Here is a 23,774-nt window from a genome sequence, read left to right as displayed (position 1 = left end):
ACTTTGCACCCCCCTGAAAGCACACAGACACATACCTCCTGATGGGCCGGTCAGTGATGCGTTGCGTGCTGTCAAACTGAAACTGCGTCAACCGTGTGGCTGTTTGAGCAACCAACACAACCGCACCAGCTAGTGACTGAATGCACTTGTCACCTAAAATATCGCAGCAAATTCATTGGTGTAGCTGTTCTTGGCATAAATTCTGTCCATATTCGATGTTCAAAGACAAGGAAATAATATTGTTGCTTTTAAGACTTTCTGAAAATGTAGTGTAAAAGGAAAGTGATTTTTCCACCAGTTCTGATCTTTCCACTCATGTTCTACATCACTTCCGGTTGTCAATTTACATTCTGTGTGAGACTATGCGGAATAACTTCCAAACCTAACCTGATTTTGAATTACAGATTTCGTATTGTTGCACTGTGATATTATTCGTATTTTTTGGCTTTGACCCTTGCCTGAACTGTTTTTCGGATTTTCGTAACACAGAATTTTGTTTTGGCCAGTGCTCGGCTACTGCTAGTCAGCCAGAACTGTCTGCCCCTGGTCCACAGACTCAGCGCTTCAGAAAAGACGGTCTTGAAAGACATCCACAGCCTGCGTGAGCATGTGAAGAACTGCGAAGAAAGTGCCTGACCTCGATCGCCAGCACTCAGGCTAAGCACATCTCCTGGTCCATGTCGTCAGCTGTAATTGTCCTGGACTTTGACACCACTCTCCCTTAGCCTGGGTCCATTCTCGCAATGGTTGAATCGGGTCCATCTGATGCCCCGCTGGCTGTGATAGAGGATTCATGGCCCATGGCCCAAGTCCTGGACCTGCTCCACCCCAGAGCTCTGGACCCTGGTGGTGGGCCACAATGTGAGCGCTCCTTGCGCCGCTCTATGCTGGAGACTTTCTGGCTGGAGAACAGTTTCCAAGCCTTGGAGCTCACAGCCGATGCCAGGGATACGCAGGAGTTTGCTTCCTTGGGGGGGAAGGATCGCAGACCGCTGTGACATCGAGGGCACCGAGACGCTCTCCAATGCCGCCAGCCTCCTCCTCCTCCTCCTCTGGATCAATGCCTGGGCAGGTTATCCGGAACTAATGGAACTCGTATACCTTCCGCTACAAACAATACAACCATTGCTAGACCTTGTATATAACGTTCAAAGTGTACTGTGGTTACTTCACATCTAATTACGGTTCCCCTACAGTCCCATACCACTTCCCCCTTATTGCATACATCTAAGTCTAACTGACCCTACCAGGCCTAATCTAAAAAATATTTCTAAATCAACTTGAACTGATCTGATATTATCCAATAGGAGTGATAAAATTGTTGCCGTTTGTCGTTGAAATAAGTGACCTGGCCTGCATTAGGGATACACAACTAAAGAAAGTTCAACCAAAAGCTGTTGTCAAGAGAAATTTTAGAAATTTGAATGCGAAGGCCTTCTTACATGATCTTTTTCATAGTGACATTTCAAATACATTAGAAATCCTGAACGGTGATCTAGCACTGGATCATTTGATAAATACCTTCAACTCAGTGGTTAACAAAGATCCCCCGTTTAAAAAGCAAAGAACTGAATATGGGTCTAGTCCTTGGTTCACCTCTGAACTATCATCTTTGTTCCAATTAAAGGATAAGGCTTGGAACCTAGCTAGAAAAGGTGGAGATAATAGTAAGCTTAATAACTATCATCCCATACTTGAATCAATAGTAAACAATCAGCTCAAGACTTTTCTAGCTAGGTATTCTCTGTTGAGCCCTCACCAATCTGGTTTCAGGGCTTACCACAGCATCATCTCTGCAACATCTTTCATTTTAAATGATATTGTGACAGTGGTGGATAAAAATAAAAATTGTGCTGTTCATTGATCATTCAAAAGACTTTGATACAGTTGGTCATTCTCTGCTCTTACATAGACTGCTAAGTATTGGCTGTGACCCTAATGCTTATAGACTGTTCCAAAACTACCTCTCTGATAGACAGCAGTGTGTGAAAATGGGAAATGTTCAATCTGCATCTGTTAGGCTGACTCCACACAATTGGCTATTGACAATCTGCAACTTTCTTTAAATGGTCTTCAAGAGGTAATTATCGATCTCAAACTTGTGTTAAATGCTGAAAAAAAAAAAAAAAAAAAAAAAAGATATATATATATATATATATATATATATATATATAAGTAAAAAATTAAATATATTCGGTATTCAGAAGTGCTATCAGATGATGGCAAACTTCAGAATTTGCCCTTTCCTCTGTACAGCTATTGAAGGTTTTATTTAGGCATCTGGATTGATGATGAACTCACTTTTAAAGTTTAAATTGATAAACTGTTGAAAAGCTGTGGTCGAAAGTTGTTTTTCTTTATCGAAATAGAAACTGCTTTCCCATGTTTAATAGAAAAATAATTGTTGAAAGTGTATTACTTTCTATCTTGTATTATGGTGATGTAATACAGTACGTAGACATACTGCTGTTACCACCCTTAAGTCCTTCGATGCTATTCGGGATGAACGATTTGGGAAAATAATCAAATTGCGATTTTTTTTTTTGACCAATATTGCGATTGAGTATGCGATCAAAAAGAATTGTCAACATATAAACGGCTTCATATAAACTTTCCTGGAGACCAGGCCTACGTTTTATGATGAAATTAGATAAATTGATGCATGAATTGAGATGAATAACATATCTTTAACTATTGAATTGTAAAAATAAAAACTTTCAATCACAGTAGAATATTGACTGATTGATTCAACAACTTTCGAAAATTAACATTCAGGAGAAAAAGGCAATGTTTCAGCAGAAATATATGACATACATCCTTTTTGTGAATGTGAATGAGCTTTGTTCATGCGCCACTCCGTGTGGTCTATTTTATTTATTTTTTGTCCCTGCAGTTGTGGGGGCAGCGCGGATGTTCAGCAAAAACAATCGCTTAATGAGGCGTTTGTTTCCTTTTCCATTTTTTGGGGCTGCTTTCTAAAATCTCAGAACAAAGCATAAAGAGCGGAGGAGCAAAATAAAAGCACCAAATCATGTAATTATCATGGAGAAAGGAGCTGTCCCACCCCCTGGTCTGGTCTCTGCTCCCCAGAGGGGGAGGAGGCGGAAGAGGAGGAGGCAGCCCAAAAGTTGGTCAAATTGTTACTTTTTAAAATTGTCATATTCTAATAATAATATTGGTTTAAAAAATAAAATAAACATTTTTCATTTTAATGGCAGCCTTGAAAATTGCATTCTATTACATTGCAATGTCAGTTTGATTTTGATTAATCATTCAGTCCTAGACGCTATATATGACTCTGCTCTTAGATTTATTACTAGTGATTATTACTGCATCATTGAAAATGAAAGTTCACCCCTCAATGTATCCTGGAGAACTAAATAAAGGTGAAATTAAATGAAAAATATTATCTGATGATGCCTAGAGAATTGCTCTGTCTCCCATTTTAAGTGCAACTTCCCTTTTTCCTTTGAAAAGAGTAAACTCCCTGAGCGTCATAAATATGTACTAAAGATGTTGTTATATTCAGGGGAATGCTCCAAATGATGTCCTTCTCTGTAGTAACTGACTACGGCAGCATGACGGCAGCATCAATGGTCTTGAGAAACTTGGTGGTGGTCCAGCATTGTATGACTTCCAACCAAAGACAGGCTTGATGTACGCAACAGCTTTCCTTCAGGAAGCCAAACTTTTGTCTGAAAAAGTGCTGAGACTGGTTGCTGTGGCTTATTCCTGTGTGTGTGTGTGTTTTCTAGGTTAACTATTAATAGCCTATCAGCTGAGCGGACTGGAACTATAGGGTGCACTACTTCCACATCAAGAGAACTAGATATGCAAATATTTAGCCCAACTGCTTACTTTAAACAACCGTGTTCCCCTACTTGAGGCCCCCTGTACGGAATTCAACATATGTGACCCACCGCAGTAAAACCCGCTATCTTGCGCATTTCTAAAATCGCCAGGAGCAGCCAAATAAGTTGAAAAAACCTTTCTATGGGGAAAATCAGACTTTCCAGTTTCGTGTTCCTTTGTGTTTTGTTTTTTATCTCTCAGCATATTTTCAAAAGCGAGTTTTACTTATAAATAGTAGAAAAATGTTAAACCGTGGAGTTAAATATTCCTGTTCGATTACAGTTCACTTACCGAGACGCTGAATAGCGCTGAACCACGCTGATCGATCGTTGTTGTTCACAATGTGAAACCGTTTTGATAGAGTTCAACCTTTAAAATCGTACTACTTTTACACACACAAGGAGACATTATTGTGTAGGGGGCGTATACCAACGAAGAAGTAATGCTGACGTCACTTCCATATACAAGACGAGGATCCTTCAGTTTCCCTTGTCTGTGAAACTTTCATATCCGTGCTGTTATGGATTACGAGAAGCGGTTGGTGGAAGATCTAAATCATATCGCAGACCTTAATCTGACCAGTGCGACAGATCCTAGTCGGAGAAGCAGCGCGTACTTGACTTCATTTGGGAATTTGCATTTTGGGATCTGGCTGACTGAAAGCAAGTGTGGGGGAAAACTTTGAGGGTGATTATCTCAGTAACACAGTTTGCCACTCCCTTGTCACTAACAAGCCATAGCCTTAAAAATATTTGCTTAATTTGCACAAGTGACCCTTGTTTTGAAGCTCTGATTCTTCACTTTCAAATGATGCGGAAAAAAAGTCCAAAGCCACCAAATGTACCAAGAGTCTGCGGTGGGTCACATATTTCCTAACACTACCAAGAATAACACACCTGAAGAACTCCTGCTACTGTCGCTAGTGACTCCTCATAATACAAGCCCCTACTTTTCTTTTCCACTGCATTTAGCAATACACACCCATACCTGATTCAGTTATCAGTCTGTTCCCAGTTTAAAACTGTATCAGTCACAGGATGTCGGCAGTTTAAAAAAGTGTTTTAAAAAAGTTATTCAAGTGTCTACATAAATATGCAGTGCAGCATATCAGCACTGCACTCACGACAGAACTATCAAGTAGTTACTAGCGTTATAGTAATAAAGTTGTAGTGGCAAGTAAGGGGCAGTTTTTATTGCCGCGTCCAATTTCCTGGACCAGGAGAGGTCATCACTGATGAAACACTGAGGAACCTTGAAGCAGGAGACTCTCTCCACTTTAGATCTGTTGATGTGGATGGGGGCGTGCCCCCCCGCTGTTGTTTCCTGTAGCCCACGATCATCTCTTTATTCTTGCAGACACTAAGAGAGAGGTTGTTATCCTGGCACCCTGTTGCCAAGACGCTGACCTCTTCTCTGTAGGAGGACTCATCGTTGTTGGAGATGAGACCTAGGATGGTGGTGTTGTCCACAAACTTAAGGATGGTGTTGGTACTGCGCATGGCCACATAGTCATATGTGAACAGGGCGTACAGGAGGGGACTGAGTATGCAGACCTGCAGGGCTCCGGTGCTCATGGTCAGTGCAGAGGAGGAGAGGTTTCCCATTCTCACCACCTGGGGTCTGCCCGTCAGGAAATCCAGGATCCAGTTACAGAGGGAGGTGTTAAGACCCAAGATCCTGAGCTTGGGAACAAGCTTAGAAGGCACAATTGTGTGGAATGCTGAGATGTAATCTACAAACAGCATCCTCACGTATGTATTGCTCTTGTCCAGGTGGGAGTGGGTCGTGTGCACTGCCAGGGCGATGGCGTCGTCCGTAGATCTGTTCGGGCGATATGCAAATTGAAGGGGGTCCAGGGTGTCAGGAAGGGAGGAGCAGATGTGGGTTCTGCCTAGCCGCACTTCATGATGGTAGAGGTCAGTGCTACGGGGCGATAGTCATTCAGGCAGCTAATGGGTTGTTTCTTTGGTACCGGGACAACGGTTGTCTGTTTGAAGCAGGTGGAAACTGTAGACTGGATCAGGGAGAGGTTGAATATGGAGGTGAACCTCCGCCAGCTGGTCGGCGCACGCTCTGAGGACATGGCCTGGAATGTCATCAGGCCCTGGAGACTTCCGATGGTTTACTCGTTTAAGAGCTCTCCTCACGTCAGCCGTAGACAGCAACAGAGTGTAGTCATCCTGATCCTCCCCTAGCCATGCAGCTGGGATGGTGTTGCTCGCCTCAAACCGTGCGTAGAAGGTGTTGAGGTCGTCGGGAAGAGAGGCCGCTGGCTGGGCATCACTCCCTTTATAGTCTGTGATGGTGCGCAATCCACACCACATGCGTCTGGGGTCGGAACTGTGGTAGTCTGACTCCAGCTTGTCCCTGTAGGCTCTTTTGGCATCTCTGATGGCTTTCCGAAGGTCATATCTGGACTTCCTCAAGGCCTCCAGGTCCCCAGCGCTATAGGCGGAGGACCGTGCTCTGAGCTTAGCACGGACATCACCATTAACCCAGGGCTTATGGTTGGGGAAAGTCCTGACCTTGACTCTCGGGACGACGTAATCAATGCACTTGGAGATGTAGGCTGAGACAGAGTCTGTGTCTGCATTGATGTCCCCATCAGCTGCAACACAGAACATCTGCCAGTCCATGCTTTCGGAACAGTCCTGGAGAGTGGCAGTGGATTCCTCACTCCAGCGATGGACTGTCCGACAAACCGACTTTCCTTGCTTTTTTTAACCTGTGCTGTCAGCATGCTGGGCATACAAAAGAGTAGTTGTATGCCATTGCAGTCAGGACAGAGTTAGTCTGCAAGTGAAGTTCAAGTTCTCAACCTGCAATGCAACTCTTATTAATTCTTAAATCATCAAGAACTGCTGCAATAACTCTGTCCTGTGGATGACCTGCAGAATGACAAGAGCCCAGTTTTTGGTTACGGAGAGCCACCACCAACTCCCCTCTTTGGAGAACTATTTATCATGTTTGGGTCTATAAACAACTGATCACTACTCCAAGAGGGGGAAAATCACCACGGTGAGACAAATAAACATAGAAAAAAACAACATTTACACAAAAACATGAACATTGGATGACAACATGTATTGAAAAACAGTGAATTAGGTCCAGGAAAACTGGAACTACAACTGGTCACATGGCCTCTTCCTGTCATAATTATGGCAGCAAATGAGGGAGGAAAGGAGAGAAATGCAACCAGGAGGGTGCTGGGGTGCACTTGAAGCAGGTGTGATGGTGTGTGCATGTGTGATGGGACTGCCTGTGTGTGTGTGTGTGTGTGTGTGTAAGATGTCCACCAGTGAGTGTACATGACTTATCCCCATTGGCATTGGTGTAGAAGGTCGGTAATATGCCGCGGCGCCTCCAAGCAGCAGAAGGGGCCCCGAAGCCCCCCGAACTCCGCAACCCTGTGGACACCCTACGACAGCAGGAAAGCGCGGAGTACCCTGCCCTGTGGCCACAGAAGATCCCTGGGCCCCCAGAGAAACCAGAGGGCTGTGGAGCAACCCCCACGCCCAGCCCCGAGGAGCATGACCCAGTCCTAGGGAGCACGGGGAGACCCTGCACCCCAGGGGCGCACACATGCAACCAACCCCTGGATGCAGGCACAAGATGCAGCCGCCGGCACAGAACCCGGCAATGGGCAAAAGGCACGGACCGCGGGCCCGGATCCCGGCCCCACGGCGACAGACCGACACCCCACCTGAGCCCCCAGCCCCACGGGCGAGCCGGCAGGACCCCCACGCCCCGCACAAGGGGGAGGCCCGGCCAACCGCGGCCGACCAGACGCCCCGCCCGGCGTGAGTGCCAAGTGCCCAAACACGCAGCAGCGTGTGCCAGCTTTTCCTTGCTTTGATCCAACTTACTAAAGGCAGGGCGGGGGAGGGGTTTGTAAATAACAATATTCGAGATTCTGATCACCCCTGGTAGGAAAGTTGATATGCTGGTGATATTTAGGCAAAACTTTCCTCATATTAGCCCTATTGAAGTCACCACAAACAATAGGAGCTGCCTCAGGGTCAGCGTTCTCCAGTCCATTGATTACTCCCTAAAGGTCCTCTAACGTGCACGTTTTATCCGCCTGCGGGGGTATGTAGACTGCCGTGATTATAGCAGAACTTAATTCCCGTGGGAGGTAGAAGGGACGGACTTTTATAGTTAAGAGCTCCTGGTCCGGAGAACAGTGTTTTTAAAAGTACTGATATATCCGAAACCTCGCGATAGACTTAACCATAATGCACACCCCACCGCCTCTGCATTTACCTGAAAATCCAGCCGGAGTAACGGCAGAGTCCGGCACCATAGCACCCAGTCAGGTTTTTGAGAACGCCAGCACACAGCAGTTTGCGATGTCCCGCTGGATGTTAATCCGTGCGTGTAGTTCGTCAGCCAGTTCGTTTATTGTCCAGGGATTGAACATTTGCCAGTAAAATGTTCAGTAGCGGCGGATTGCAGTATTTCGTCCGAGAACTGCATAGAATTATGGCACGTTTGCCTCTTCTCTTCCTCCCGCGTATTAGAAACACAGCGGCGGCAGGACAAAGGGATCGCAGCATGTAATGCGGTAAGTTGCCAAAAATATCCCTATAAAGTGTCGAACGGACATCCAGGAGTGCTTGTAAATTCCTATTGTAAGAGCGACAGTGCACTGCGTGAAAAAATAAGAACAATACAAATAATAATATAAAATAATACACAAAACTACGAGTTGAATGCGGAGCCATTGCCAGTGCGTCTGTACTACGGCCGGACTAGAGAGCCAGTGGAAAATTCTGGTCATTGTCAACCCCTGAAACATTTGAGATATTAAACAAAAGTCACTTGATTTTGTTTTTTTAGACAGAGATGCCTTTTCAGAAAACTGACAATAGGTCGATTATATGCTTTAATGAGCCCAAGTTAATGCATGAAAGTAATTAATTGGATCAGGATACTGTAACAAACCAGTGTTTCTCTTCTCATTGCAAATTTTCCTTTACGACCCAACCCCAGCCTCTAATAGCACTTTCTTCTAACCACTGAAAATTCAGAACCATAACGTTTAGGAGTTGTTTTTGGCGCATCGTAACTCCACATTGAAGACAATTAATAGGCCTACGTTGCTTGGCTGACTGGATGGATTTTGGGGGGATCGATGTGAGTACCTGTATAATGTGTGGAAAGGTTTCAGATAAGATGTAATTAAATTGCCAAATTCCTCTTGGGAGAAATTGTTTAAAACAAAGGCTAATCAGATTAACAGTCCATTGAAAAATATTTGATTTTGTTTGTCTGTAAAAACTGATCTTTGACAGGTCGGCAAACTTAAAAACTTTTGGACAGAAAGGATTCATGTCCTGTGTATATTTTCCTTTTCTACACTGTTGCTTTATAAGGGTTTGGCACATTTTGTTATTGGCTATACTGAAATCAAAGTTTGACCTTACAGGGAAAAATAAACCTACACAAACACCATATTCTTCCTTCATTCTGAAAAGCTAGCTTGTACGGTGTTGTATCTTGTGTTTACAACGCAAACAACCATCAAGTCTCTATTTATTCTCAAAGGGAAAGTCAACTGTGACTTTCTAGCAATGGTTAAGATTTGCTTGATTCCCTGTGCCTGATGCCGATGGGACGACACATTCAATGAGGAGGTTGGATTCTTTCTCTTCTTCAATTTACTATACACTCCACCTGACAGAGAATATTATGGTCTCCGGTAAACAGGGGGGTATCGGGTCCCGCTGGGTACTTCAGGCTAGCGACGGGTTACCTAGGTAACCCGTCGCTAGCTCCATGCCGAAGAGCTAGAGTGAGTGGTTAATATGCAGTGCAGAAAACACAGACATAATAATTTTATAAGCCCCTCAATCAGCAGCCAAATAAATAGCCTGAGAAAGATCTGAGTTCCTTGAATTAACATTGGTGCCACACACACACACGCACGCACGCACGCACGCACGCACGCACGCACGCACGCACGCACGCACGCACGCACGCACGCACGCACGCACGCACGCACGCACGCACCTGGGGGCGGTGAAAAGGGAATGGGGAGAGTTTTCACATGCATAGAATTACTTGCTCCGGCAGACAAGATGTCAGACAGAAACACGAAAAAAACTACAGATTTCTTTTTGTGCCCCTTGTGCGAGAACAGGAGAACAGGGCTGGATATCATAATTCGATACTTTAAGGGGTGTCACGAGGCGTATCCAAATCCACGATTTGATTTGACTTTTGATTTCAAGGTCACAGTTTGATTTTCAATTTACACATACTGTGTGTATGTTTTTCCAGCACTGACTGCTATGCCATTGTTCTTGTCTTGATTTGTAAAGAAAAACACTTGTTTCTAAATAAGTACATTTTATTTCAATATTAAAAATGTAAAATTATAACAAACATATGAAAATATTTAACACACACCTAGGCTTGGGCAGATTTACAATTAAACCGTCTATGGGCAATTGACTCCATCGATCGCGATTGACACTGATGACGATTTTTTTATTCATCAGGAAAAATCCGAGTATTGAAACTGCGAGTGTAGTTTACCGTGCTATTAAACTGGAGCGGAGAAAAAGAGAGGGAGAGCGATAGAGAGGAGGCTCTTTCTCCACGCAGAGCTGTTGAGTAACGACTATTGATTGGATACCACTTCCCTGCTCTACAGTCCCGTGCAGAGACTTTAAAAGGGGCAGGTTCTCCAAAAAAACAAAAAGGCACGTGGACCTCCAGCTCCAGTTCTCCCGCTCTGGGCAAACGGAGCAGCACGGCGGTCCATTGGTGCCCACCGGGATGCCCATGATCTGATCTTGTTATTTGTTTTGTGATATTCAATATTTGTGATATTCATATTCAATTGTATATGAATTGCATTCCTGCAGACCTTGTGCCAGGTGGGCGGGAGCAGCGTGCATTATGCTGCGGACCCCTTCACGGCGCATCGCAGCTCTCCAAACTCCGAAACAAACTTCATGAAAGAGCAGGGCGAGTAACGGTTGACACCCCCCAGCGCACACTGCATTTGTTTACACATATGGATTTTTTTTCAGCACTGACAGCAATGCCACTGTTCTTGTCTTAATTTGTAAAGAAAAACACTTGTTTTTTTTCCAAGCACAGTCGATGCCCCCCAGCGCACACTGCATTTGTTTACCGGTGGATCTTGACTGCACAAATATGGCAACCATGTCGAACAATATTACACACAAAAATACGGGGAGAATCCCTCAAAATGGAATGCCATTGATTTCGAATCGAATCATGACGTCCCTACTTATTATACTCCTTGTAAGTTAATTACCAAAATAAGCGTAAAAAAATGTGCGGATTCAATTTTTGCCAGAGGGGAACGCTGGTAGTAAAAGGCAAATTACTACCTGCAGCTCTGCAGCTCCGAGTGATCTTTCCTCCAAACAAAGCAAACAAAAACACTAGATGTATTTAATTTACTCCGTTTCCTGCTGCTGCTCCGCAGTGTAGCAGATCGCTCCTGAAAAAAATCCCGCCCGTGTTCTCACAGTCTGGTGGAAAATACTCCGTGAGCCAGTGGTTGAGAACCTCTGCACTAGAGGGCACTCCGTCGGTGATGATCAGGTTTACTTTCCACTCTCATCATTTGAATTACTGGACATTCTGGTCAAAGTCTCACCCCTGTGCGCGCAGTGAAATGCGTGGGAAAGGGAGACGCGCTGGTGCGTTCGTGCATCTCCCCCAACGCGGACTTCACGCATAGTTACTCTCTAATGTGTGTTCACTGTGCAGCAAACTGGATGAACTTATATTGATCTTTGTTTTTTTTCTAATATTCAAATTCTATTCGAATTTCGTTCCTGCAACCCTAATGCCAGGTGGGCGGGTGCAGGGTGCGTTGAGGGATGCAGCGCAGCCCAACCAACCACAGCCCTCCAAACTCCAAGTCGGTTCGGAGTCGGAGAAACTCCGCGGAAGGCCCCACACCCTCCGGCGTACACTGTATTTGTTTACCAGCGGATCTTGACCACTCCAATACAGCAACCATGTCGGAAATGATCACCCACAAAAATACAGGGGGAATCGCAAACCTGATTGTGATTTCGAAGATCAAAATCGAACGCAAATGAATCGGAATCGTGACACCCCTAGATAGTATTAAAACATTCTGTCGCTTCAAGAGCAAATAATGCACCAGAAATGTGTTCATGTTTTGGTATCCACATATGCATTTCTTTGGTCTGCAGTGGAATAAAAAAAAAGCTGAAATAATTTGCAAAGATTTGGAAGTGCAATCCATATGACATATACAGAAGAAATTGGGGGCACATTAAGGGAGTGGTGATGTGCAATTATGAACTCTGTCACTCTTCAGTGGGAGACAGAGGTTTTGGTCGCGTGAGACACACACACACACACACACACACACACACACACACACACACACACACACACACACACACACACACACACACACACACACACACACACACACACACACACACACACACACACACACACACACACACACACACACGATGTATTTTCCACACTGTAAAAATGGACACTGACCAAAGTGTTACTGAGGATAGCAAAGAGATAAAACTCCCATTAGAAACCATTCCATATACTGTTACAATTCTCAGGAGCCTACAATTCACAGAGTTAATATGATTTAAGTGTTATGTCCGATCGACAAATTAGAAAAGCACTAATGCGGTCAGCTTGGTAATTAAAATAAATTGACAAAAATAAAATATATGACACAAATGGACAGTGTAGCACACAGAAAGGCTGGCCGGCAAAATGCATCTGGCTGGCTGATTTCACCTGTTACCCAATGGCTTGGTATTCTGTAAAACCCTACCAATGAGTTAATTGAGTGCCAGTCAATCAGGCAGTCAAGCCTAGGATTTGATTTTAACAATTTGGTTTGGCCACTGACCCTTGTGATGCACCACTGTTGACCCGGTAAATCACGACCAGTCGCTCCAGTTCCCTAGTGGACAAAATGCGGGTGGATTTATGTAAGCCATGCATTTAAAAATATAACTAAAAGTACATTCATGATCCACTAGCCACTACATCAAACTGTTTGCTTTGTGAAGGATGTGCAGGCACAAGGAGACAACCTTTCTAAGCACCTCCAATCAGAATGCATTGTTTGGCAAGAGGCAAGATTGAAAAGTTCTGCAATCAAAGACCAGACTTTAGACTGCCAAAAATAACCATGTGTGTACGAAGGAATAGATTGAATACATCTTCCGCAACAAAGCCACTGTCCAGATGATGTACATGCGGGTTCAACACACAGTCAGCGCCCTACTTAGTGCTGAATACCATTCTAAATTCTTAAAATCTTGTTTCCAACCCCTTATCAGAACAGTAGCTTGCTGTGTGTCTATGAACACATCCAAACCCAGATCATCAGCAAACCAGCTATCCAGTAGAGGTTAAACATAATAACTAGTCTGTAGATGTAGGGAAAATTACCAGGGGGAAAAAATCCAGACTCCTCCAAGTTTCCATTTGTACTTATCCTGCATTTTTCCTCCTCTGGCTAATAAAGTAGCTGACTAATAGAATGGTTGACAGCCACAGAGAGATGGACAAGACGCTACTGAACGTAGCCGCAAGACAGAACCAGGAGCCTGCGTCTAAAAAAATAAATAAAAAAAATAAATGCTCTGACACAGAGTGGGTCTGGAATGGCTTTAAACAGAACCCCCCACTCCAGCCTGGTGATTCAGCATTCACTTCCTGGAAAGAGGCCTTGTTGCTCAGCAATATGAGCCAAAACCTCCACTTAGGAGGTTTTTTTTTTTTTTTTTTTTTTTTTTTTTTTAAGTATGGTCATGGCAACTCATGACTTAAAGAAGAATCCTTAAATAAATTTGTGCTGGGTGGATTACACTGCAGTCCCTGGATTCTATTCGCAACTGCAGTCCCGGTTCCTGTTTTACCTTCCTCTTGGCTATTTTCTCAAAAGTATGTCTTCTTCTGGTCAATTTATATTTTTTATTGTTGGTCCTGTGAGTTGGTGGTTAGGTGGATATTTTTTCATCCAAGGGTGCTTTTTTGTTATCCATATGAACGGTCTACTGCCCACAACTAGATACACCAGTTCAAATTCACTGTGGCTGCCTTTCACTTCTTGTGAATCCCTCATCTTTGCATTTTTTGCTGAAAAAATAAAGGTAGGATAGGGTATTAGTATTGGAGAATATCCCCCATATGAAAAGCAAACACCATGATCCATGTTAAACAGGTAATGAAACAAAATAAATACTGGATTTTCTCCATGCATATCTTTCATGGATATAAAAAAGGTTATGTAAATCATTAGGTGATCGTAATGACCCAAAACTAACGGTCCAAGTCGGTAAAACGAATGAATTACAAAAGCACTCGGCACTGAGAAAGTGGAATATTTACACCAAGGGATGAAACCATCTTTTATTTTATTTGTGGCGGCGATCTGCGGCAAGCAGTGTTCAAATCTCAATGTCCCGCACAGCTGGAGGACCCAGCTGGGGGGAAGGAGAGGGAGGAAGTGGATAGGTTGGATGGGCGGAGGTGACGAGCGAGGAGCTATTTTGAAGACAGAGGAAGGAGGCAACAGGAGGCAACAGCTGTGGGACAGAGCTGTGTGTCTGTTTTTTAAATTACCAGTACGTACAACCGACCTTGTGTATTGCATCATTATGTGATGTCAGCCTTACCCTAATATGGATTCAGCGTTCCTAAGTTAACTTCCTAAGTTAACTTCCTAAGTCTCTTATTTATTGGATCACTTCCAAATTGGCTGTATTTGGGCAATGATGACATCGATGAGATGAGAGAGCGATTTCAATATTTTAGACTGACCTTGTTATTTAAGCGACACATCTTACATGATGAGTTAAAATAAAAACAAGAGTTAAATGCAGCTATATTCGTAACTACGATAACCTCTATAAAAGTGAATCATTTTCTCCACAATCCATTTACTTTTGTAAAAGTTGTTTTGTCCAAAAAAAATGATTATTATAGGTGTGGCAGACAAGGGGGCGTGGTTAAAGCATGATCAGCAGGTGACAGCGCTGGCTTCATCCACCGTCGGTGCAGCTTTACCAGGTCGGTCTATTCAGTCCCATTGGCGCTGGCTGGGAGGGTTTAGTGGCACGGTGGCGCAGTGCATTGCACTGCTGCCTCACAGCAAGAAGGTCCTGGGTTAGATTCCCGCCTGGGGCGCTGTTGGCACCGTGCTCCAGCTGGTTATCTCCCAAATAGGAGCCTTTCTGTGTGGAGTTTGCATGTTCTCCCCGTGCTCACATGGGGTTTCCTCCACCTCACGTCAGTAAGGACCCCCCTCAAAAACATGCACCCATCATCGTCTGACCAGCGATGGACACTTATCACCTGGTCCCCGGGCGCGTCCACGTATGCTGCCCACTGCTCCTGGCTGTGCCCCCGGAGGAAGGACAAGCCAGGATGGGTCAAAAGCAGAGGATCCATTTCACCGGCCACCATCAAAAGCATGTGCGTGTGTGTGCAAGCATGTGTTGTAGTGTGGTGTGTTGCGTGATGAATAAAGACTGTTTCTTTCTGTTTCTTCTTTCTTCTTATGTGTTGTTTGTCTTGCAGTGAAGGAGATTGGGGGGTGCAGGAGCCAAGACCCTGCAGAAAAGATTGCAAGCCATACCCTGACGCTCACTAAATATAATTATGTTTCATGTTCTCTTTTAGGCGAGGGAGCCTTTTTGTTTGTAGAGTCCCCCACAAGTGGTGTCTGAAGAGGGACCATGGAAGGCGCACTGGAAACGAATCGCTGGACTGCTTCATCGCTGGCGTGAGCTGCCATGATGGTGGGGCAGACCCGCAGCAGCTAGTGGAGCTCTCTGCCCCTGGCTTTGGGTCTCCCTCTCCTCCGTCTCCCAGGAGGACCGGGACCGCGACCAAGGACCCAGCACCCAGAGGACCGCCACCTCTGTGAGGCCGGAGCGCCACGGGGTGCTAATCAGGACCAGCCGGATGTCCGGCCCCAGGTCCGACGTGCGGGGCGGGATTCGCCAGGTCCCTTGCCCGTCCTACCGCCGCGGAGGAAAATGTTCAGGGGTTCGCTACGTCTGCCACCAGAACGCACCCAGGATTCGGCGGGATTGTGCCTTCGAAGGATGTCCCTTTTCTTTCCCTCAGGGTTCCTCTCCTGCCAGCCTGGTGAGGGCAGACGCCGACCAGCCGTGTCCTGTAATGACGCGGGATGCTGAATCCCCTTCCCGTGCTGTCCCCTCTCTGTACCCTGTTAGCTCCCGGAGCAGCAGGGCCAACACGGGCCTAAAGACAGCTGTTCAAACGCCTGGGCAGGGGTGCTGGTTTTGTGTGTGCATGGTGATATTCACTGCATATATGTATGGAAGTATGTATATGTATGTGACAAATAAAAAATCTTGAATCTTGAATCTTGAACCTTGAAATTCGTTACAAGGGGAAGAGGCATAAGTCGAAGGCTGCGGTTAGCTACGGATTGGCCAGGATTTTACACTTTAATTAGGGAGCCTGGGGGAGTGCACTCACTCTTGGTGTTGCTTGGTGTGCGAGGGGGGGTTATTGGTTGCTATGGGGTAGGGAGCGGAGGAGTCCCTAGCAGTAACGGGACAATACCCTATGCGTAGCCTTTGAGCGGAAACTTAAAAACGACAGATTATAGCAAGTGAGCCATGACACTCAGTCAGAAGAGGAAATTACCCAGTTGTTGGTTCTGAAAAGCTGCCAGGAAATTGAGGAGGCTCACCATACCCATGCCTGTCACCTCGGACATGATGGAAAAACTGCAGCAGATAATGGCAGATAATGATTTTCTCCCTCTGAACTCCTCTTTGGCAGGAGAACCCGGGGGGTGCTGGACCTCATTAAGGAAAACTGGGAGGAAGGGCCTAGCGCCAGTAAGAACGAAGTTCAGTAAGTTATGAACCTGTGAGCAAAGCTACACGTGCTACGGTGCTTGTCATGGGAGAATTTGCTCCAGGCGCAAGATTGTCAGCACTGGTTGTATGACAGAAGGGCTCGACTCAGGCAATTTGTACCGGGAGACATGGTGTTAGTTTTGCTCCCTACGTCAAGCTCTAAATTGCTTGCAAAGTGGTAGGGGCCCTTAGTTTTAGGGACTCAGGTTTACCACTTTAACCTCCTAAAGGAGTGGAGGGAGAGGGTGTCAGTGCCACCATGGTGATCAAGGGGGATGAGTTGGGGCCCGAGGTTCCAAAAGCGACTGATCCCAATCCGGTCTGGAACCATCTCTCACCAGGCCAGAGCGCGGAGTGTTATAGCTACGCTTCTCTGATGTCTTCTACCCGCTGCCAGGCCACACGCCGCTCATACACCACCACGTAGCGACAACCCAGGGGGTAAACATACGCTCCTGGCCGTATCGCATACAAAACCTAAATCGTGCAGGCAGAATAAGAGGCCATGCTTGAAATGGGGGTGATAGGAGTCTAGAAGTGACTGGTGTAGCGCCATTGTGTTGGTAGGTAAGTCCGATTGGTCGGTCCAGTTCTGTGTAGGCTAATGAAAGGTGAACAGGGTGTCAATTTTCGAGGCATACCCGATGACCCGGGTCGACAAACTACTTGACCGGTTAGGCACGGCTCAATTTCTCACAACACTGGATTTAACCAAGGGCTACTAGCACATCCCCTTGTCTCCAGAGTCCAAGGTAAAAAAATTAAAAATCTTTCTCCACTCCATACGGGTCGTACCAATTTGTCACACTTCTGTTGGGGTTCTTTGGGGCCCCCCTCAACCTTTCAGCGTCTCATGGACCGGGTGCTGCATCCACATGTGCCGTACACTGCTGCCTATATAGACAATGTTATCATCCACAGCGACAGTTAGGGGTAAACATATGCAGTATTTGTGGGCAATCTTAGAGTCTCTGAGGCAGGCAGGGTTCATGGCCAACCTGATGAAGTGTGCGGTTGGACGGAGGGAGGACAGTATCTGTTGTACCACTTTGGTGGAGGACTGGTCCGACCCCAGATAGATAAAACAGCCACCGTCAGTTTACAAAAAAAAAAAAAAAAGGAGTGAAGCAGTTCTTGGGGCTGGCCGGGTACGACAGGAGGTTGAGAGCCGAGAACTTGAAAGGGTGTGTTAGATCCGGTCCAGTGGACGGAGAAGTGCCAGCACGCGTTTGAGAAGATCAAATCAGCTCACTATGGGAAGCCAGTGATTCAAGATGTTTATTTATCACATACATGTACAAAGCAGCATACATATATGCGGTAAAATGTCATTGCAACGCACCCGGACATTATGCACAATAAGTACTAACTGGCACAATAGCTAACTAATTAACTAACTGAACCAACTGAAACGTAATTCGGTTAGTAAATAGAATAAAATAAGGTAAAAAGGTAATAAAATGAGGGGGAATACAAGTAGAAATAAGGAAGGAATAGACATGTATATACAGATAGGTGCAGTAGAGTGACATGTGAATAAAGAGAGGTAGTGTGTGTTGAGATATACAGTACAGTTATATAGCAGTACCGCACGGCAATACAGTAACAGTGAACAGAGCTGCAATACAGCACAGTATGCTATAACCTAGTACAGTGATATAGAATGCATTACAGTATACATACGGTACAGTAAGGCAGTGGAGCCTATGTGTGTGTCTCAGTGAGGGCCCCTGGTGAGTTCAGCATTGACAGTCCTTATGGCTTGCACAAAGAAACTCCATCTATTCCTCGCTGTGTGACTGCGGAGGCGCTTGCCCGACCGCAGCAGCTGGAACAGTCCGTTGTTGGGGTGATGAGGATCCTTCATGATCCTGCAGGCTTTACTACTACACCTCCTGATGTATTAGTACTGCAGGGAGGGGAGGCTAGTTCCAGTGGTACGTTCGGCTGAACGCACCACCCTCTGCAGGGCCTGCCGGTCCTGAGCAGTACAGTTCCCAAACCAGGCAGTGATGTTGCCCGTCAAGATGCTCTCCACCGCTCCAGAGTCGAAGGACTTGAGGATCCTCCCCGAGACCCGGAATTTCTTCAGCTGCCTGAGGCTGAACTTGGTGTGTAGTACCTGGGAGACAGCGTCGTCCGTGGATCTGTTCGGCCGGTATGTGAATCTGCAGCGGGTCACTGGTGGGGGCAGGTGCAGTTGTAGTCTTTAATCAGCCTCTTGAAGCACTTCATGACCACCGAGATGAGGGCCACTGGACGGGAGTCATTCAAGCAGGCCAGAGAGGCTTTCTTCGGCACAGGGATGATGGCGGCCCTCTTGAAGCAAGAAGGGACCACCGACTCGACCAGGGAGGCATTGAATATCCTAGTGAACACCGGGGCTAGCTGGTTAGCACAGGTCTTCAGCACTCACCCAGATATACCATCTGGGCCCGCAGCTTACCTGGTGTTCACACGCATCAGAGCCCTCCTGACGTCATACTCAGACACAGAGTGCACGCTCATCCCCAGCAGTGTAACTCCAATTAGCCGGTGAGCTAGCAATGTTGTTGCCAGCCTCAAACTGTCCATAAAAGAAGTTTAGTTCGTTGGCTCGCAAGGCATCGACACTTGTGGCTGGAGTGGCTGCTCTTGTAGTAGGTAATAGTCCGCAACTCCTGCCACTAGCATCTGTGTCCCGTTGCTCCATCTGTAGCTCCACTGTGTCCCTTTACGTCCGTTTAGCGTCCTTCACTGCCTTCCACAGTTTGGATGACGCCACTTTGTGATTGTCCATGTTGCCGAATACAAGACTTTGTTGTAAGCAGCCGTGCGAGCATTAAGAGCGGATGGATTTATTGACACAGTTTCTGGTTTGGAAATATCCAAACCTTTATTGTTGGGACAATGGTGTCCATTACCGTGGCTATGAAGCTCACAGCTACTTCCACAAATTTGCTGACATCACTGGAACTTCATTGGAACATGTCCCAGTCAACGTCACACAGAGCATCCTGAAGCGCGGCCTCTGATTGGTCCGACCACCGCTTTACGTCCCTCGTCACTACTGTTCCATGTACAATGCAAGGCTTGTAAACAGGAAGTAACAAGATGGCGCCGTAGTCCATTTTCCCGAAAGCATGGAGCGAGACAGTCTTGTATCATTTCTTGTACAGTGTGTAGCAGTGGTCCAAAGTTATATCTCCTCTGGTGGGACACATGATTTGTTGATGGAAATTAGGCAGAACTTTAAGGTTTGTTATGTTAAAGTCTCTAGCCACCACCACAGCCGTGTGGCGGTGGCTGCTGTGGTGGATGCTTGTTTTGAAGTCAGCACAACACATCATATAGGTGTTGTGTCAGTGTACGCTTGTGGTGGAATACCAATGGCTTTGATGATGACCATGCGGAATTCCCACGGGAGGTAGAATGGACGGCATTAGATGGTCAGCTGTTCCAGGTTCTGCGAGCAGGAGCGGGAGAGAGTCTTGAGTTGTTGGGGTTACACTAGCTGCTGTTGGTCATGAGGCAGACGCCTCCACCCTTGGATTTCCCCAATTCCCCCGATCTGTCGGCGCGGCGTCAGCTGGACGTATGCCATGGTCCAGCACCAGCGGGTTCAGTCATGTCTCTGTCAGGCAGAGGACACAAAAGTTTCTCATGTCCAATTGGAATTTAATCCTTGCCAAAAGGTCATCCATCTTATTTTCCAGGGACTAGACATTGGCAAGAAGGATGCTCGGCAGGGGTGGAGGGTAAGGCAGTGTCCTCATTCTGATCCGAATGCTGCCTTGTTTTCCACAGTGTTTCCGCCATCGGCCCTCCCGTGGAACAGCCTCCATTGATGTTATTGTAATAAAATGTCCCAAAGTTGTTCTTTCAGGGAATTTTTATATCCACAAGTGCATCGCGGTCGTAGGAGATCAGTGCTGATGAGTTTGTAATGGACATAGTGATGTAAAACGAAAAAGATACTAAAATGTGCGTCATCGTACACGGAGCGCACGCACAAGCAACCACAAATGGCGGTGCCAAGCAGCTTTTTCAGTGCTGTTTACACCTAATTTTTCTCTCCCTTTTTACCTGCAGAATGACCCGTCGGACAGAGCGTCCGGTGCTGTACATCAGCCGGAAGCTGTCCAAGCGGGAGACGAAGTACAGAACCGTAAAAAAAGGAGTGTCTGGCCAATTGAGTCAGAGTGGGATGGGCATGGTTAGATGGGGTTGTAGGAGGAACCCCCACCTTCAAGACATACTCCCTCTCCATCTGTCCCTCATCTGAGAAGGTTTACCTCCCTCCATGCCTCTGCCTCCACAGACCTTTCCCCTTCTTCACACCTCCCCTTGTATTTTGCTCTCCGCCTCAGGGAGGACTGTTAGCACATCGTCTTTAATTAAGAAAGACATCCACCCACCCACACATAGATGAGGACATGACTTCACTCTTTCAGGCTCTCATACTCTCTCCAAAGGGTCACACACACACACACACACACACACACACACACACACACACACACACACACACACACACACACACACACACACACACACACTTCTGCATCTGAGCCAGGACACTCAGCTTGCATGTGACTTCATCCACACCCGCTGTCAACTGGTAAAAAGCGGACTGCTGCCCTTCTAAAGCACACTGAAAACCTTTCCTGGTTGTTTATTGCAAGTCGGTTGAAGTGTAGGAAATTTAGTTCTTCCACAAAGCTTTCAGCATGAGGCAAAAATGGGTAACTGAGAACTCTTAACCATGCTTATTTAAATAATTTCATTTCTTAAATATTTTGTCTTAGATAACAATAAGGTGTCATTCTTTAATTTAATTGAAAAGTCATGTGCTTTCATTGATAAGATTTATCTCAATTAACTTGAACTACGATAGGGTTTTTGAACTCACAATTGAATCCAGAACAACCAAATGTTACAATTAGCTATATTTTAAAAAGCTGAAACATCATCAAAATATCAACATTATTTTTAGGCAATATCGCCCATCCCTACTTTCAACTATGACCGTAGTGACCTGAGGAGAGATCCGTACGCTTGGGCACCATCTTGGTACAGCTCCCCCCTGGTTGTACATTTCTGGTGTTTATATCTCAAGTTCTATCGTCTCACCGTATACATTTAATTTGCGCAAATGTATTATAAAAAACACAGCGTGTTAAACATTGCAGCGAAGGACGCTTGTTGACTTGTTTTTTTTTAACTTAACCATGCATCTAAACATGTGCCATACTACGTTCCAGACATTATGACTTTTAAGAAAGTGTCAGGTGGATTTTCTTGCCAAAATGAATGCAAAGGGTGCAGTTACTGGCTGGTTTTTCTGAGGCCGTGTCTAACGCCATTGGTGACGCCATCTTTGGATTATCTCATGAAAAACTGATTGAGGGCTCTGCCGCCGATGACCACGGTGAAGCCAAGCTATCCACAGAGACACCACATCACTGTTGTGGGGAGGTACTTCATGCAATTTATTGTAAAAGTAAAATGTCTCAACAGTACAATACATCACTGTCTCCCCGCCCCTCCCTGAGTAGCTGTCTTTCAGTTTGACCGAGGGCAGTGGAGACCTCCTCCTCATGTCCTTCAGTCAAACAGAGCCTGCTTGAATAGCCTCTGGCTCACCTCAACTAGACAGACCAGAGCACAGCATGGCAGCATCCCCTCACTGATGTGCGCGCTCGTGTGTGTGTGTGTCAGAGAAAGCAGGAAGAGGGCTCAGTAATAGGATGTACTTCACTTGCTTTGAAGTGCCTTTTGAGTCATTAAAAAATGAAAACTGTCCTGTACCACTACTGCTGCTACTACTACTACTACTACTACTACTTCTACTACTACTACTACTACTACTAATCATCATAATAGCAATCATTTAGGAGCATTGTATTGAGTCATTATTCAAATTGTGAAATCAAATCACTGCTGATGAGTCTGTCTGACTCAGTCACTTATCATGAAACAGCCAATCAAACAACCCTTTCACTCCTATTCTACTTTAACCAATAATCTGTGATACTGGCAATTGGCCAACATGGTGCAATTTGAAATTTGACAAAAAGAGACGATTAAACACTGGCGATAGAATATTGTTGTACATTTGACAGCTAATAATGTGTAATCTGAAGGACTGTTCTCACCGATTGGGGTCAGGGGCTGAATGATTCGACATCAGACATTAGTTTAGGGGCTGTGTCATGTAAGGAAGCAACTAATAGCTTTTAGGGGCTATTTTAAGCAATTGTCTGGAAAGAGAGGAAAGGGTAAGCAACACATTAGTCAAACCATATTAAAACAAGTCTAACTTAAAGGTCCCTCTCCTCCCTCCATCCATTGTAACCTCACTCAATTTACATACAAAAAAACATATATATACGCCATATTTACCAGCCCCAAGACAGTCTTATCTTAGTAATAGGTTAGTAGTAGGGCAGTTACAATAATGACATTTTAGTTGATTATGCCACAAACAAAATTGTGATTACCAATTTAATTGTGTTTTTGTTTTGTTCATACCACTACAATTGTGGTACAAAAGAAAACTTGTAATAATACATGACTGCATATTGCAGAAGAGCCATTGAAATTAGAATACAAAAACGTAGGAAGACAGTTGATTTTGCTGAACCCACCTGGTGGAAATTCACCAACATTGGTTAAAAAAAATACCCATTAAGTGTAGATGGAAGCTCATGATTGTGGAATGCGAAGATCTTACAAAATGATCTGATCAAAACAATTGCACATTGGGCAATTATGTAAAAACCTGTTACAAGACTGGTCAGCAGTCTAAAGACACAGGTCACATTTGGTGAGTTAATATGTAGGAACTGGCAGCTGTAAGCGTTGGAACAATGCCCCACGGAAGCCAAAGACACCTAACTTAAGTGGATAGGACACCGGCGCGGTACAGTCGAGGTGGTGATACAAAAAAAAAAAAAAAAAAAGGGCGTGACATCCCAAATCCGTCAAGCTCTTTATTAACCATTTTAATTTCTTGCTCACTGCAGCTAATCGGCT

At 45.4% G+C, this 23,774-nt stretch overlaps 1 protein-coding gene across 1 annotated transcript in view; it reads right to left on the bottom strand.

Moving 5' to 3' along the window:
• The window catches only part of fnbp1l (formin binding protein 1-like), a gene marked incomplete at its 3' end in the record, with an annotated part of 70,298 nt that overhangs the window by 46,118 nt on the left and 406 nt on the right, over positions 1 to 23,774 (bottom strand). The window lies entirely within an intron of this gene.

Source organism: Zeus faber, assembly GCF_960531495.2.
Source record: "Zeus faber genome assembly, chromosome: 1".
Taxonomy (NCBI): Eukaryota; Metazoa; Chordata; class Actinopteri; order Zeiformes; family Zeidae; genus Zeus; species Zeus faber.
Note: the sequence above shows the minus strand (reverse complement) of the source record. Positions and strands in the feature narration are given on the sequence as shown.